This window comes from Pinus tabuliformis, chromosome 8 (genome assembly GCF_031772625.1).
Source record: "Pinus tabuliformis cultivar Carrire ecotype Pingquan chromosome 8, CPIR1, whole genome shotgun sequence".
NCBI classification, from domain to species: domain Eukaryota; kingdom Viridiplantae; phylum Streptophyta; class Pinopsida; order Pinales; family Pinaceae; genus Pinus; species Pinus tabuliformis.
In genome coordinates, this window is record NC_142294.1 from 552,567,778 (window position 1) to 552,584,235 (window position 16,458).

At 38.7% G+C, this 16,458-nt stretch overlaps 1 long non-coding RNA gene across 4 annotated transcripts in view; it reads right to left on the reverse strand.

The window, feature by feature from the left end:
* The window catches only part of LOC149236644 (uncharacterized), a 58,379-nt gene extending 42,281 nt beyond the window's left edge, over window positions 1–16,098 (reverse strand). For all 4 annotated transcript variants that reach the window (XR_016246238.1, XR_016246237.1, XR_016246235.1 and 1 more), the window contains exons 1-2: window positions 15,832–16,098; window positions 70–159 (exon numbers count right to left, since the gene is read on the reverse strand). This is a non-coding gene — a long non-coding RNA (uncharacterized LOC149236644). The remainder of the gene's footprint in view (window positions 1–69; window positions 160–15,831) is intronic.
* Between the last annotated feature and the right edge of the window lie 360 nt (window positions 16,099–16,458).

The window sequence follows — 16,458 nt, forward strand, 5'->3', positions numbered from 1 at the left end:
AGTTATACTAGAGAGTTGAATGCGATAATTAATTGTAATAAAAAAACACGCCTTTTTTTTCTTACACACCTTTCTTTGAGATTGTTATATAAAAGGGGAGAGTCCATCTTGTATCACATATTCATGCTCTCTGGAACAAGCCATCTCAGCTATCTCCACCTACAGCAGATACAAAATAAGATCTTAGAATCATTTTATAAGTTATATTAGAGATTTGAATGCGATAACACACCTTTTTTTCTTACAAACGTTTCTTTGAGATTGTTATATGAAAGGGGGGAGTCCATTTTATATCACATATTCATGCTCTCTAGAACAAGCCATATCCAATAGATACACAATAAAATATTTAGATTAGATACACAATAAAATATTAGATTTCTAATAAAAGTTGAACTAGATGTTGATTTGGGGTAGCATCGGATGTGATCTAGCCATGAAAATTGGTGGAGAGGCTAAAGCACATGAGATCTCCAAGACCCAGAAATGGTTTGGGCAGATTTTAACCGGTTTGGGAGATATTAAAATAATTAATATATTTAGTGGAGTTCCTAATTCTAAACTTAGGAAAAATAAAATATTATTGAGTATTAATATAAAACTGAGTTAGAAGGTTTCAAAAATCATGGATCAAGCCAAATCTAACCTTAGCCGTTGACTAGAGATTTAATTTCGGTCGTTGAAGGACCAACAGGAAAAGAATAAGAAGAGGCTTGAGGGTCAGTTGGAGAACAAATTGAGGGAGACCAGTCAGTTCGATTTCTGGAGCGGGGTTAGCTGAGAAATTCGAACTAGTGGTCTGGAGAGTAGCAAGAGGCAACAAGTACGGAACAGAGAGTCGGGAACAGCACCAGGGGAACAACGCAGAGGTTGGAGAGGCAGACGCAGAGCCTCTCAAGCAGACACAAAGGCTGCAGACTGTGCAATCACTGGAGGGCTTGCGTGGGTGACGCAGAGAGGCAGGGGCTGACACAGAGGGTCTGGGAGCTACACAAAGGTCAGCCAGGCTAACGCTGAGACTGGGGGAAGTGCTGAAGAATTTTCTCTCTATTGGGTAAGCTAGTTTGGCACCCAGTTGTACTGAAGAATTGTTGAATAATAAAATCCTCCCTTGCTACACCGGTTTTCCCACATTGGGTTTTTCCGAGGACTGATTGTCCAAAATATTTGTGTCAATGTGTTAAATCTTGTGCATGTGTTTGTTTCTGTATTATGATGTGATATCTGCAGCAAAATTTGTTTTAATGTTTACTGAAGGATTTTCATAAATAACTTATCGGGAAATAAGTAGGCAAAATAAATAAGTTGTTGCAGTGATAGAATTTTCACATGGTACCAGAGCAAGTAATCAGAGACAAGAAGGGAAAATCAATTATGGGTCGAGACCATGATGTAGAGGCATCTACATCGGGAGACTCGCATAGATTTTCAGAAAATTGCACAAGAGAACGTGATTTCGATTTCTCTATGTTGGCTTCCAGGCTAAAAGAAGAAGTGGCTTGTGTGACTAGCTCTGCATCATCAGAGGTATGGTATATAGACAGTGGGGCCTCTTGGCATATGACGGGAATCCGGGAATGTTTCTCAGATTATCGGGAGGAGAAGATGAACTTTCAGATCACCATGGGGAACAAGGAAAAATGTACTCCAGTAGGGAGGGGTACCATAGTTTTTCAAACAGAAACGGGAGAGCAGTTCCGTGCTACCAATGTGCTGCATGTACCAGGATTGGGGATGAACTTACTTTCCGTGTCGCAACTTCAAGGCAAAGGCTATGACGTTTTCTTGATCAAGGAGAAAGTTTATGTCAAACACCCGAGCTGGAAAAAGAAAGTGTAGGTCGGGATCAAAAGTAATAGGTTCTACAAACTACAACTAGAATCACCAATGGCACTAATAGGCAATCATGGAGACAAGGATTTGAATGAACTATGGCACAGAAGAATGGGACATTTGCACCATGGGGCTCTGAGAATTCTCAAGAGCACTGTAACAGGAGTTCCGGATCTTAGTACGGAACGAGATGATGTATGCAGAGGATGTGCTCTAGGAAAGTATGCCAAGGCAACATTTCCTAGAAGTAAAAACAGGGCCAAGAGTGTACTAGGATTGATACACTCAAATATCTGCAGACCCATGTCCACTAAAGCTCTTAGTGGTGTCGAGTACTTCCTTACCTTCATTGATGAACACTCAAGGAAAACTTGGATTTATTTTCTGAAAACCAAGGACGAGGTTTTCTATCGATTCAAAGAGTTCAAGGCTCTGGTGGAGAATCTAATTGGGAAGAAACTAAAAGTTTTGCGCTCAGATAATGGTGGAGAGTATGTCAATAAGAACTTCACTGATTTTTGCGCTAAGGAGGGCATTAGAAGAGAGTGGACAACTCCTTACAATCCGGAGCAGAATGGAGTAGCAAAGAGAAAGAACAGGACTATTGTAGAAGCAACTAGGGCCATGATGTATGATCAGGATATGCCAAAATTCCAATGGGCAGAAGCATGCAACACAGCAGTCTATGTTCAGAATAGAACTCCTCATCGGGCATTAGGAAAGATTACTCCAGAGAAAGTCTTCACAGGGAAGACGCCTGAAGTTAGTCATTTCAGGATATTTTGGAAGCTTAGCATATTGTCACATACCCGAGGAAAAGAGGAAGAAGCTGGATAAAATTGCAGAGAAAAGATATCTAGTGGGATATAGCGAAAACGCTAAGGCATACAGAATCTCTCTTCCAAGGAGCAGGAATGTAGTAGTTCGACAAGATGTGAAGTTCATGGAAGACAGGGCTTTCAGAAAATCTCAAGAAATGCCACCCGAGGAGTAGTGAAAAGAAGAACCGTTGGTCAAACCTCTTCAACCAATGGAAGAAAATAATTCTTCCTCGAGTCAGGAAGAATCACAAGATGAGGAGGAGCTAACAGAAGCACCTGTTGGCAGAGGAAGAACGAGCAGGGAACTTCGTCAGATTCTACGAGATGCAGAGGACTTCATCGATGCGCCAAGGAACAATAAGAGGGAGCGAAAACAACGAGATAGATATCAAGCATTAGTAGCTCAGGATGGGGAGCCTGCCAGTTTTCAGGAGGCAGCTCAACATCAGGTTTAGCGGGATGCGATGGTAGAGGAGTACAACTCCATAATGGTGAACGATGTCTGGGAGGTAGTGCCAAGGCCTCAAGACAGATCAGTGGTAGGTTCGAGATGGATCTACAAGATTAAATACGCTGCAGACAATAGTGTTGAGAAATACAAAGCTAGGTTTGTGGATAAGGGGTATGCTCAGAAGGAAGGAATTGACTACGAAAAGACCTTCACCCGATAGCCAAGTATACATCTATTAGAACCGTGATATCTCTTGCAGCACAGATGGGGTGGGAGATTCATCAGATGGATGTCAAAACGGCATTTCTAAATGGTGTGATAGAAGAAGAGGTATACATTGAGCAACCAGAGGGCTTTGAGACACATGAGAAGAAGTCTCATGTATGCAGATTGAAGAAAGCCTTGTATGGGCTGAACTAGACACCTAGAGCGTGGTATGGGTGAATCGATGGCTACTTGCAGAAAATGGGATTTGTCAAGAGTGACGCAGATCCAAATCTCTACTATTTGGTTGTAGAGAATGAGCCTCTAATCTTGGTATTATATGTCGATGATCTCTTCCTGACAAGATCATCCAGGCTCATAGGGGACTGCAAGAAGAATCTAGCCATAGAGTTCGACATGAAGGATTTGGGACGAATGCATTATTTCCTAGGGTTGGAAGTTTGGCAGCAAAAGGGGGATATCTTCCTTGGGCAAGGGAGATATGCTACAATAATCCTGAAGAGATTCAGGATGGAGGATAGTTGACCCATGGCAACTCCAATGATAACCAACAAGAAGAAGATTGATGCATCAGAAGACAAAGATGTTGATCCCACCTTATACAGGCAGCTCATAGGGTCCCTGATGTATCTGGTCTGTTGTCGCACAGATTGTCACGACAACGCTTAGACCAGGGGCTGTCACTCTGATCCCCGATCTCTCCGTTTAAGCCTGTCTCCCGCGGCTAAGGGGGGTAGACCCTATGGGAAAATGAATGACCAACTGTGAAACAGTTGGGTTGGGAGACACGAGGAAATAAGCACTAAAATGATTTTACTAAGTAAATAGACCAGTGCCTTATAGAGTTGATGACTGAATAATTAAATGAACCATGTAAAACAAACATTTATCATCAAATAGCCCGAGCAATGCAAGATATCCAGTAAATTCACAATGCCTTAATAGTGATCCAGCGATTAAAACTCAATAACAATATTCCAGCGATTAAAAAATTTCGAAAGATAAAGTGCTTTTAAATAACCACGTAATTTTAAACCTAACCAGATATCCATTCATGATCATTCAAGCATGTTAAATCATTAATTCCACATCAAAAATTTAGCCTCAGCAGAGGAGATAAGAAGTGATAAATCCCTGAGCTAATACTGAATCTGGCAAAAATTTCCAGAATATTTTTTATATTTTTTTAAACAAAAATTAAAACTAAATGAAACTTAAAAATCTAAATAAATCTACACTTTTAAAAGAAAAGAAAATCTCCCATTGTCAAAGATAACCACTTTGCAGAATAGGTCGATTCAAATGGAAAGAGCACAAACGCAAAACTTCCAACCTCGAAATAATAATAACAGAAATAACAATTTGCAAAAGAAGGGTCAGTCTAGTGAGCAAAGACCTCCTAATCCGATAACTAATTTGGTTGATAATGCTCCTCCTTACTGTCGGGTTTGCGATGCTCTTCATGAAGAGGCCACTTGTCCCATCGTTAGAAGAATTTTAGATAATGGAATGTTTGGAACAGGTGATCAAATAAATGTAGTATGTAGCAAGTTTCCTTTGTCTATGGATGATTGGATAGAGGTCAAGGAAAAGAGTCATGACATTATGAATTCTTCATCAGCGTTTAGTATAAATAACCTTGAAAATGAATATGACATTTTGGCTAGGTTATATGGTGAAAAACCCTCTCCCGAGCAAATCTTGGAAATTGCTAGAGATAAGGGTTTGACCTATCAGAGAAGGGATAAAGATCAAAGCGGGAATCAAATTCCCCCTCGAACTTTTAACCCTAGATTAGATGTCGATTTGGGAAGTTGGTTTAACAATGCAAAAATCTGGGTTCCTGTCTCCAAGATTGCTAAAATCCCTTCCCAAAGAGACAAGTTACTAAAAGCTATTCAAGGTCCTCAAGTAAATACTTCTCAACAGAAGACTCGGGAAGTTGACTATCATGATGCTCCCATATATTTGCAAAGCTTAGATGCTGATAACAAAGATCACTAGCCTTTCTTTATCACCTTGTTAGTTATTTGATATAAATTGAATAATTGCATGTTGGATTCTGGTGCGTCATCTTGTGTAATGACTAAAAGGGTCATGGAACAGCTTAACTTAAGAGTTTCTAGACCCTACTATAACATATGCGCCATGGATTCTAAGAAAATCGAAGTGCATGGTTTAATCAAAGATTTGCAAGTTCATCTATCAGTTTACCCAGACATCATGATTGTCATGGATATTTTTGTTGTGGATGTGCCTGATGCCTGGGGTATGCTGTTATCCAGAAAGTGGGCCTCTGATCTAGGAGGAAGTATTCAAATGAATTGGTCATATGCTATGATTCCTTCTCCTAGGGGTGATGGTTTTGTAAGATTAAATAGGGAGCCCGAAAGAAAATTTCATGTCGAAAATCCTAAGAGACCTCACAACGAGATAATCAAAGAGCAATCTGACATTGGGAACTATGCCATCATGTCTAATTTCATAATTCCTCCCAATGACAAGATTAAGGATCTCAAGGATAAAGTTTGGTATATGTACTTCGATGGTGCATCGTCTAGGCATGGTAAAGGTGCTGGAATAGTGCTTAAATCTCCCCTTGATCACATTTTTAAGTTTGCCTATCGATTAGAATTTGAAGCAACCAACAATGTCACTGAATATGAGGCTATATTGTTGGGGTTTGAATTGGCAAAATCTTTGAAGGTTAAGTTGCTTAGCATTAGGGGGGATTCTGATTTAGTTATCATGCAGCTTAAAAATAAATTCACATGAAAAAATCAAAGACTAAGGAATTATCGAAATGTTGTGTGGGATACTATGGAGCACTTTGATGCTCTTGACCTCAAAGCTATCCCAAGAAAGAAAAATAGTTTGGCAGATGAACTTGTCGTCGCGGCTACTACTTTCCAGTTATCTGATGAGCTAATTAATGATAAGATCAAAATGGAAGTAATATTTAGACCATCTGTTCCAGATAACTCAGAGCATTGGCAGGTCTTCAATGATGAAAAACAGGTCATCCGTTTTCTTAATAGTCTGGATGAGTTTGAAGATTTCCGGATAGATTCTCAGGAGGACGGATCTTTAAATTATGAGCATATCATAAATCCTACTCCCAGAAATGTGGTTGCCTTAGAGCAACATTTTGATTGGCATGATGCCACGAAGTTGAGAGAAGAAAATAAGATGGACCCAGGCGAATATCTCGAGATAAACATTGGTACTTTTGAAAACCCAAAGATTGTTAAAATTGGTAGAGGTACTAGTGTGGAGGAAAGAAAAAAGTTAACTGATTTACTTTGCGAATATCAAGATGTTTTAGCTTTTTCTTATGATGAATTAAAGGGCTCTAGGGAAGATGTCATGGAACATACTATCCCCTTAAAAGATGAAAATGCTAAACCCTTTCGCCAGAAACTTAGGCAAATTAATCCTAAATTAGCCCCGTTAGTTCAGAAAGAACTTGCGAAAATGCTTGCAGCAAGAATTATCGCTCAAACAAGGCATTCAACATGGTGTTCAAATCTGGTGATTGTTGGGAAAAAGAATGGTACGATAAGGCTTTGTGTCGATTTTCGAAACCTTAATCTAGCATGCAAGAAAGATAATTACCCTTTGCCAAACATGGAGACTTTGTTGCAAAGAGTAACCGGTTCTGGAATGATGTCGTTGCTAGATGGTTTTCTGAGTACAATCAGGTATGGGTCAAAAAGGAAGATCGTCATAAAACCACATTCACCACACCATGGGGAACCTTTGAATACATAAGAATGTCGTTTGGGTTAAAAAACGTTGGGGCTACATTCCAAAGGGCTATGGATTATGCTTTCAAAGGGTTGATCGGGAAATTTATTGAAATTTACCAAGATGATCTTACTGTTTTCTCTAAAGATGGTATCAGTCATGTAAATCATCTTAGGCAGGTTTTCGATAGATGTAGAGAATACGGAATTTCTTTGAATCCAGCTAAGTCTGTTTTTGGAGTAACAGAGGGGAAATTACTTGGCGATATCATTTCTAAGGAAGGAATCAAGATTGATCCTGAAAGAATTGAAGCAATCCAAAAGATTCCTCTCCCTCATAATCTTGAATCCCTTCAGTCTTTCGTTGGAAAGATAGCTTTTATTAGAAGGTTTATTCCAAATTATGCAGAAATAGCTAAGCCTATTCAAAGTCTTCTAAAGAAAGATGCAAAATTTGTTTGGCAAGAAGACAGCAAAAAGGATTTCCAAGAAATGAAATGTGCTATTGCAAGAGCTCCTGTCTTAGCTAGTCCCGATTATTCCAAGGATTTCATGATTTTTTCTTTCGCTTCCGAAGATACCAGTGCTGGTGTCTTGCTACAAAATAATAAAGATGTTCACGAGCAGCCTATTGCTTTCATGAGTAAGGCACTTCAAAATTCCGAATTGAAGTACAATACAATGGAAAAGCAGGCTTATGCCTTGGTCAAGTCTCTTAAGCACTTCAAAACTTATGTGGGTTATTCTAAAATCATTGCTTTCGTCCCACATTCTGCTGTTAAAGATATATTAACTCAAACCGATTGCTTAGGGACTCGTGCTAGGTGGGTTACTAAAATACAAGAATATGATTTAGAGATCAGACCCACCAAGCTAGTCAAAGGCCAAGGTTTGGCTCAAATGTTGATTGAAGGTAACAAAAAGACTCTTGGTTTGTTTTGTCTTAGCGATCTATCTTCGTCGGAGTTGCAAAGATTAGGAGAGCATGAGTGGTACAAGGACATAATTTATTACTTGATGAATCTTGCATGTCCTAACCATTTAGTCGCTCATAAGAGAAGGGCTCTTAGACTAAAAGCCACTAAGTATTGCCTTATGAAGGATGGCCTTGGGTGCAGAAATCCTGGGGGCATAGTGCTTAGGTGTGTTGATGACGTTGAGTCCAAGAAATTAATCTCTAAGTTTCATTCAGGATTTTGTGGTGGTCATTATGCTGCTAAAACTACCACCCACAAAATCCTGAGAGTTGGCTATTATTGGCCTTCAATTTTTCCTGATGTGCACAAGTTTGTTAGAGCTTGTCAAGCTTGTCAACTATTCACTGGGAAACAGAAGCTTGCTGCCCTGCCCCTACAACCTGTCATTGTAGAGGCACCTTTTCAGCATTGGGGTCTAGACATCATAGGGAAGTTCCATGAAAATTCTAGCAATGGCTACTCTTGGATTTTGACTGCTACGGATTATTTCACTAAATGGGTTGAAGCCATTCCTGCTAAGAATGCCACTGAAAAGGTTATTATGGATTTCATTGAAAATAATATCATTACTAGATTTGGTGTCCCTGCTAAAATTACTACTGACAATGCTAAAGCTTTTAGTTCTTCAGAGTTTTCATCTTTTTGTTTCAAATATGGCATTGTCTTATCTCATTCGTCAAATTAATATCCTCAAGGTAATGGTCTGGCTGAATCAAGTAACAAGAATCTCATAACCATTATCAAGAAGATAGTAGGAGATAATAAGAGATCATGGGATAGCAAAATCAAGTATGCTTTATGGGCAGATAGAATCACTAAGAAGAAAGCTACTGGTAAATCTCCCTTTGAATTAGTTTATGGCTTGGATGTGACTTTACCTGTGCACCTAAAATTGCCAGCTTATCAGCTCCTACAGAATTTTTCTACTAATAAAGATGTTGTTCAGAATAGAATAGATCAGATTGTAGAGTTAGATGAAGCTCGTAGGACAGCTTTTGATGCTATATGTAAAAATCAATCTAACATTAAGAAAAGCTTTGATAAATTCTCTCGATCTAGATCTTTGCAGGTGGGAGATATGGTACTTCTTTGGGATCGCAAGAATGAGAAACCAGGAAAACATAAGAAGTTTGGCAGTTTGTGGCTAAGATCGTACATCATTCGAGACATAGCTAGATCAAACTCATTCCACTTGAGCAGATTGGATGGTGAACCACTTGATCTACCAACGAATGGCCAAATGCTCAAGTTGTTCTTCAAAGATGATATCTGATGCCATGGGGCATCCTTTGTATTGTATTTCTATCCTTACTCCTTGTCATTTCAGCATTTCATTTCTATTTTAGGATTAGATTTACTTTTCATGTTACTAGATAGTTAATAAATGAAGAGCTTTTATCTTTCCTGTGCTTAATGTTATATGATGATTTTTGGATGGACGCTACTTATTTTTTATTGTGTGTTGCGTGGATGCAGATTCTGGATTCTCACATTCCTACAGTGCAGCAATGTGTCCCCAAGTAGAGCCAGATGTTGACCACTACCGGTCAACTACCCATAGCAGTACACCCCCTTTTCTTCGCAAAAAAGGGGTAGCGCTTGATCGACGCATCCGCGCCATTCGACAGTCATTGTCGACTTGATCATATTATGTTGTAAACCCAGTCTGCATGTGTAAATTGTAAATAATCTTAGCATATATGAGTCATGTATGTAAATTGCCTAGGTGGACCTAATTTTCTAGTGATAATCTACGTTCCGGAAGGTTTTTTGTCTCACCGATCCATGATCGGCAGAGTTTTCCTTCAGCCTAACCCCAAAGCCGGAATGAATTTTGTCATTAGAATCTTAGAGGAATCCTAGTGTGTTGATATGCTAGATTATTGTTGGTCGTAGAACTGGGTGGTCTATGAGGGTCTATGTCAAATGGGTTTTCCTCTTTGAGATGTAAAATTGTTAAAGTCATGATGTAAAGTGTCTTGAGGGTTAGGAAGTGTTTTAAATCTCCTCATAAGTCCTAAGTCCTAGGTCCTAAGGAATTTTTTTCAAAGGCTAAGTTCGAGGATCCATTTAAAAAAAAAAAATTGAAAGATAAAAAAAATAATAATAATAAAATAAAAATAATAATAATAAAAAAAATAAAAAATAAAAACTTAAAAATAATAAAATAATAATATTTTGAGTAAATAAATGCAGAATTTCAATTTTTTAATGCATTAAAAATTCGACGGATGAGATTAAGAGATATCTTGATCCTCATCGACGGTCGAGATAAGTTTGACATGGATCACTCAAACTAGCTGTTGGGGATTTTTCCTTTAAATAGGGTGCTAGGGGTCATTTGAGATCAGATTCGATCTGTGAGTCTTGTGCTAAAGAAAGCTCTCTTGTAGTCATTTTTTTTGTGCAATAAAGAAGACTTTGGGGTTAAAAATCCTGCTGGTGTTACTCTTCTGAAAATGTTGTAAGATTGTTTTATTTTTCTGCATATTTTATTTTCAGCCATTGAGGATAGCTTAATGAAGATTGATCTAGGCACAGGTATCTTGTCTGATCTTTGGGGTTTGAATGATAGTTTAGATTCTGAAAAATAGTGCCAGGTATCTCCATTTGATCTGAGTTTTACTATTGTTTTCTCCCTCTATGTTAATGGTTGATTTTAAGCTGTGTAGGAAATCCTTTTTTTCAGATTACCGGGCGTTAGGGGAAGTTCTAGGCTAAACCAGCCAACTCCCGGATTGTGTTTTCTGAAAGAGCCTAGCCCGTGCTTGATCCCGGGCTTATCATTTGAAATTTTTTATGAATGCGTGCAGGGTTTTCTGAAGCACCTCACATTAAGTTTGAAATTCTGAAAATGTAACTGTGGATTATTGACAAATCTGGCTGCTAAAGAGCCTTAGATCTGTAAATACTGTAAATTTTTAGCTAGGTTTAGGGTTTTCAGTTCCGTTTCTTGCACATTATTTTTGGGTTTTCGGTTTTGTCATTGCAGGTTGCAGGTACAGGCTTTAAGAGATTTTCAGGGTTTCATCAGGCAGTTTGGAGCAAGAAAGATTTAAATTTCTGATCAGGCTTCTGGACTGCAGGTTTGCAAACTGCGTTTTCATTTTTCATTGCTGCCTGGGGTTTTACTGCTACAGAAAAATTTCGAATTTTTTTTTAAGGGATCGTAGTTTTTGCTGCTACCCTGCACACGCAACTCTCTTGTTTACACGGCCTCCTTCCATTTTCCGCCTCAGCCTCCTTTCTGTTCATATATAGCCCTCCTTATACCTCTGCGTCTCCATTTAGGCTGCCTTACATCGGCTCCTCTCTCCATCATCGGGCCTACATGTTCATTCCTCAAAACTCACGTTCTTCCTGCGTCTGTCCAGCTTCCTCATTGAATCTACTAAACCTGCATGCTGAGAAAATCATGTGCTCATCCCATCTGCAAACATTTGAATTTCTTCTTTCCTTCCGCCGTCAAAATCCGTGGGCCTACACTGGATTAACGCAGAAACCATTGAGGCTTTACGTGGGTAACGATTCAGGCTTTTTTTTGAAGAGCTGGTTAAAGTTTTCAGACCCTCGCTGCTGCGTCCTCATTCACCGTGGCCCTCACGCATACATTTTTTCTCTGCGGTCATCTCAGCAACGCTGCTACACGCAATATTCCCAAACGTTGTCGCTCTTTCCCTCGTTCCTGCTGAGCCAGCTGTGGAGCTTTCTTCCTCCCGTGCGTGGTTCAATCCGTCGGCGCTGTTTTCCTGTGCACAAGCCTGCAGCCGCATAACCAGTTCGAATTTTTTATGAGTCGTAAGTTTTGGGTTCAGAAGTTTAGCGTTAATTCTCTTGCCGCTTTAGTTTAAGTCACGTTTTTTGCTTACTTAGATTTCAATTTAAATTTTCACGTTCTAGGATTTGATAAAGTTCAGAAAGGAAAAGTCGATAATCGATTTTATTTTATGGTTTTGTTTTATTTTAGAATTTCATTAGAGTTTTGAATTAGTATTATTTCTTAAATAGATTTAAAGCTTTCATTTATTTTTATAGTTTAGTCTTTAGATTAGATTTTATTTAAAGTTTTGTTTTATTTTATTTAAAAAATAATAATAATAATAATAATTTTTTTAGAACTTTATTTAAGTTTTGAGTTTATTTCATTTAGTCTTAGATTCGGTTAAATTTTATTTTCATTTTTTTTAGTTTTAAGTTTGAAGCTTTATAAAAAAAAGAAAAAAAAATTAATTTTAAAATCATAAAAGGAGTTTCTTTTCTTTTAAAGTGTAGATTTAGATTTTTAAGTTTCATCTAGTTTTAATTTTTGTTTTAAATTTTTGTCTGAAAAATATAAAAATATTTTGGAAATTTTTTTTTTCAGATTCAGTCTTGGCTCAGGGATTTACCACATTTTATCTTTTCTGCTGAGATTAAAATTTTGATGTGGAATTAATGTTTAACATTTTTATGTGGTTTAGCATGCTTGAATGATTATGAATGTGATATCTGGTTAGCATTTAAAATTACGTGGTTGTGTATCGAACTTTATCTTTCGAAGTTTTGAATTGCTGGAGTATCATTTAAGCATTTTCTCGCATTTAATAAAAATTAATCTTTGTTTGAGTTATTTGATGATAAATGATTACTCTACATGGTTTATATTTCTACATCATCTGATAATTAATCGTTTAAACATTAACTCCACACGGCACTAGTCTGTTAACTCAATAAAATCAATTTAGTACTGGTTTCCTTTCATGTCTCCCAAACCAACTGATTCACAGTTGGTCATCCTTTTCCTATAGGGTCTACCCCCCTTAGCCGTGGGAGACAGGCTTAAATGGAGAGATCGGGGATCAGGGTGACAGCCCCTGGTCTGAACGTTGTCGTGACAATCTGTGCGACAACATGGTCAATACCAGACCAGACATTTGCTACGCTGTCAATACCCTCAGTCAGTTCATGGTGGAGCCAAAGAGGGCACATTGGGCCGCAGCCAAACATGTTCTCAGGTATTTATAGGGAACAATCGATTATGGACTCTTGTACACCAGGGGTAAGGATATCAGATTGAGTGGGTTTACTAATGCAGATTGGGCAGGAAGTTCAGTGGATCGGAAAAGTACCTCTGGGTATTGTTTCAACATTGGATCAGGAATGACCTCCTGGTGCAGTAGGAAACAAAAATCTGTGGCTCTGAGCTCAGCTGAGGCAGAATATATGGTCGCAAGAATAGCTTCGTGAGAGGCCATATGGCTTAGAAAACAGTTGGTGAACCTATTCAAAAGAAATATGGAGGTGACCAGGATCATGTGTGATAATCAGAGTTGCATCAAGCTCTCTGAAAATCCAGTGTTTCACGATCGATCAAAGCATATTGATATCCGGTGTCACTTTGTTAGAGATTGTGTCCAACGAGGAGATGTACAGTTGAGCTACTCTTCCAGGAGAACAGGTGGCAGACATCCTTACCAAGGCCCTTGGAAAAACCAAGTTTGATTATTTCAGGGAGAAGATGGGGATGATAAAGAATCCATTTCAGTAGCAGAAATGGGTATGATGTTGCAGTGCAGTAGCAGTCAGCAGTAGCACGATGCAACATGATGAGTTTTGCAGATGCAATGTTGGGAAGAAGGACCAGCAGCAGCACGGATGTAGAGGGAGTTGTAGTGCAGATGCAGTGTTGGGAAGATGGACCAGCAACAGCGCAAATGCAAAGGGAGCTGCAGTACAGATGTAGCAATGGCAGTGATAGAGCCATGGGCAGCGGTACAGGATGCAGCAGTACAGAGGATGTTGGGCAGGGAGACCTAGCATCAGCACAGGGACTGGTGCCAAATAATCAGGGTTATGCTTAGTGTGGAGTATTACTAGAGCAGAGTCCTCGCTAATAGGGAGTGTTGATTTGGGGTAGCATCGGATGTGCTCTAGCCATGAAAAATGGTGGAGAGGCTAAAGCACATGAGATCTCCAAGACCCAAAAATGGTTTGGGCAGATTCTAACGGTTTGGGAGATATTAAAATAATTAATATTTTAATGGAGTTCCTAAGTCTAAACTTAGGAAAAATAAAATATTGATGGGTATTAATATAAAACCGGGTTAGAAGGTTCCAAAAGTCATGGATCAAGCCAAATCTAATCTTAGTTGTTGATTAGAGATTTAATCTCGGTCATTGAAGGACCAACAAGAAAAGTATAAGAAGAGGCTTGAAGGTCAGTTAGAGAACACACTGAGGGAGACCAGTCAGTTCGATTTCTGGAGCAGGGTTAGCTGAGAAATTCGAACTAGTGGTCTGGAGAGCAGCGGGAGGCAGCAAGTACGGAATAGAGTCAGGAACAGCGCAAAGCTTGGAGAGGTAGACACAGAGCCTCTCAAGCAGACACAGAGGCTGCAGACTGTGCAGTCACTGGAGGGCCTGCGTGGGTGACGCAAAGAGGCCCAATGCTAACGCAGAGGGTCTGGGAGCTACGCAGAGGTCAGCCAAGCTGACGCTGAGACTGGGGGAAGTGCTGAAGAATTTTCTCTTTGTTGGGTAAGCCAGTTTGGCACCCAGTTGTACTGAAGAATTGCTGAATAATAAAATCCTCCCTTACTACACCGGTTTTCCCACATTGGGTTTTTCCGGGGACTGATTGTCCAAAATATTTGTGTCGATGTGTTAAATTTTGTGCACGTGTTTGTTTCTGTATTATGATGTCATATTTGCAGCAACATTTATTTTAATGTTTACTGAAGGATTTTCATAAATAACTTATCGAGAAATAAGTAGGCAAAATAAATCAGTCGTTGCAGTGACAAAATTTTCACACTAGAGAGTTTGAAGGCATGAACTTGTTATGAAACTTAGTTTGAGTCCATTTATATTCCATGCTATATCTCAAAAAAATATAAATTCATCCCATCTCCAATAGATACACAATAAAATATTAGATTTCTAATAAAAGTTAAACTAGAGAGTTTGAAACTTTGAAAGCATGAACTTGTTACGAAACTTAGTTTGAGTCCATTTATATTCCATGCTATATCTCAAAAAAATATAAATTTTCTAAACTCGTTGTACTTCTCCTAGGAATAATAAAAGCATTGCTTTCATAAGAAGTATATTGTTTTCATAAGAGGTATTTTCTTTTAGAAAATGAATCTAAGCATATCTAAACATATTGAACACTGAAAATCCTAGAGTCCACAAGGTGATAGTGTTGTATGTTAGCACAACAGTTGATTGGTTAAAGGGTCGGCATGTTTGCTTGCTCAACTTTACCCACCTCCTCTATAGGGCGGGTTGTGTGGGAGTGTGTGTGTGATGTGCAGCGAGAAAACATAACATGTTCAACTTTACCCACCTCCTCTATAGGGCACACATTGTGTGGGAGTGTGTGTATGATGTGCAACGAGAAAACATAACATGTTCAACTTTACCCACCTCCTCTATAGGGCACACAGTGTGTGGGAGTGTGTGATGTGGAGCAAGAAAACATACAAATTTATAGATACCATTTGATGTATATGTCAAACAACTAATTGAGTATTATGTGGGAGTGTGGGAGTGTGTGTGAGATGTGGAGCAAGAAAACATAACATGCTCAACTTTATCCACCTCCTCTATAGGGCACACATTGTGTGGGAGTGTGTGTGTGATGTGGAGCAAGAAAACATACAAATTTAAAGATACCATTTGATGTATATGTCAAACAACTAATTGAGTAGTACTGCCCAAGAACTATACTAGAAGGAGAAATAGTTATGCAAACAAATAATAATAATCATACTTTGCTGAAAAACCACATGACTCACCCATTCTTTATGTTGCATTTGTATTGCCTGAGGTATCTTCTCCACTCGACCATCCCAGACTACAACTATTGTCACTCGCTAAACAAAGTAATATTATATATAAGATCACGTATAAACCACAAGAGAAATTGAATAACAAATATACAAGGCGATAAATTTATCATACACATACCTGCTTTCCCTTGACCCATTAAGGGATCATACTACCCTAAAGCCATAAATATGAGACCACATATAAAACATATAATAAATTGAATAGAAAGCAAATGGAGTCACATACCTTCCACATCCTCTTCTCTAGGGCATGTTTCCTTCATTTCCTCTTCCACACCCAACAAAGCAAACCAAGACCAAACTACAAAAAAACATGAAAAAAAAACAAAACAACGAAAAAATAGTACAACACACCCAACAAACAAAACCAAGACCAAACTACAAAATACGAGCGAAAAATTAAAAAAAAAAGAAAAAGAATACAACAGAAAGCATGGCCATGCTCGAACTCAACAAAACAAAACATGTAGACAAAAATAAAGAAAAAATTGCAAACATCCCCTCTGTTCATCATCTCTCCTGCAATGTGCTCTCCTTCATGCTCTCTCGAACAAGCCATCAACATGCTCTCTG